The sequence below is a fragment of the Euprymna scolopes genome, chromosome 6 (genome assembly GCF_053919585.1).
Source record: "Euprymna scolopes isolate OS-2025 chromosome 6, ASM5391958v1, whole genome shotgun sequence".
In the NCBI taxonomy this organism is placed as follows: Eukaryota; Metazoa; Mollusca; class Cephalopoda; order Sepiida; family Sepiolidae; genus Euprymna; species Euprymna scolopes.
In genome coordinates, this window is record NC_136487.1 from 82,009,172 (window position 1) to 82,010,908 (window position 1,737).

Sequence of the window (1,737 nt, forward strand, 5' to 3'; positions counted from 1 at the left end):
AGTTATTTTAGCTCTAGATAATCTAACTCCCCTCCATTTAGCTGATTATATAACTGCGGTTGCCTGATCGACTGATCTTAATTCATATGATTTTCCCTACTGTATATTGGTTAGCTATATTGTTTTTTCTCATATATATATATATATATATATATATATATATATATATATATATATATATATATGTGTGTGTGTGTGTGTGTGTGTGTGTGTGTGTGTGTGTGTATGACAATCAAAGCCCCCCCTCTCTGGGTTGAGCACTTTGTAAATATATTTTCACCCGACGCGTATTTAAAAGCGATTAAGCGAAGCCCACTATTAATTTGTTCGTAAACAAGCTGATGGTTCGAACACTGTGCGACGGGAGGGTGTGGATTTAATACACACTCTAGGAGAAATATTTACGGCACTGATTCGTAGCCGAATGGTAAGAGCTGCCGACTGTCAATGTGACGGTTTTAGGTTCAATCCACGACTGGTGAAAGGTGTTTGTCTAGCCGCACTAATAAGTTGTGATGCAACGAAACAGTACTGTACGTGGATGACAAATATATATATATATATATATATATATATATATATATATATATATATAACTAGACGGGGGCTTGCGCCGGGCGTAAAATACGCTTAAATATGATATTTTAATTTGTCCAGATTTCGTATTTATTATTATAAAGTCGTATTTTAAAAGTAAAAAAAAGAAGAAATATTTAGGTACCATTAGCTAGAATCAAAATCGAAGCATTCAAAGCTGGTGACGTTACCACTGTACAAACGTGATACACATACATACCGATTAAAAATTTAAAAAACTAAGATGAATGTACAAAATGTTTAACGATTTTTTTTTCAATTCTGACATATTTTTTACACCTTAAAAACAGTTTTAACCGGCTAAAGACCTATAAAAGTTTTAACCGGCTAAAGACCTATAAAAGTTTTAACAGGCTAAAGACCTATAAAAGAACGGCCCGTAAAAAATTCAATCATTTGAGGTCCCGATCGTCGGTCTACGACTTTTAATTTCGGGGGAGATAGAGTTTGAAAATATGGAGGCAGACAAACAGACCGATTGACAGACATATAGCCGTTTATATATTAGATGTATATAAACATATTCCCTCTAAAATTGAACAAAGAAAGAGATGAATTGTAGGTCAAGCTCTGCATGATAAACGCTCGACTATGTTTACTTGTTTGTGCTACAGAATCCGATATGCAAAAAGTTAAAACAATCAAATAATTTTCATTAATCGTTAAAGTTTTCCCATAATATTAAGACATAATTGAAATGGTCTTTCGATTTCATTTGAGGCCAATAGGGGCAATTATTTGTTAGATTCATAAAATGACTAAAATATATTAGGACATAAAGAAACAAAATTAATTTCTTTAAACTATTTTTCTTCACGAAACAAATACGTAATTAAACAAAGAATATTCCAGTGAAGAATGTATTAAGAATCGTTTTACGTGCTTATTTTTATTGGTACTTAACATTTAAAAATAATTTACTAAAACGGATTCGTTTTGATTTGTTAAACTACTTTGCCGTTTTGTAACTGTTTGTAAATAGTTCTCTTTTTTTTTTTTGTACGAAAATAACAGCATTAACAGTTTTTTTTATTACTTGTCCTCATATTGCAAATGTTCTTTTAAACTTTTCTTTTAATGCAGAAATTGTAAACACGATTATATTTGACATTATTTCCGAACAGAAATATACATTTACAT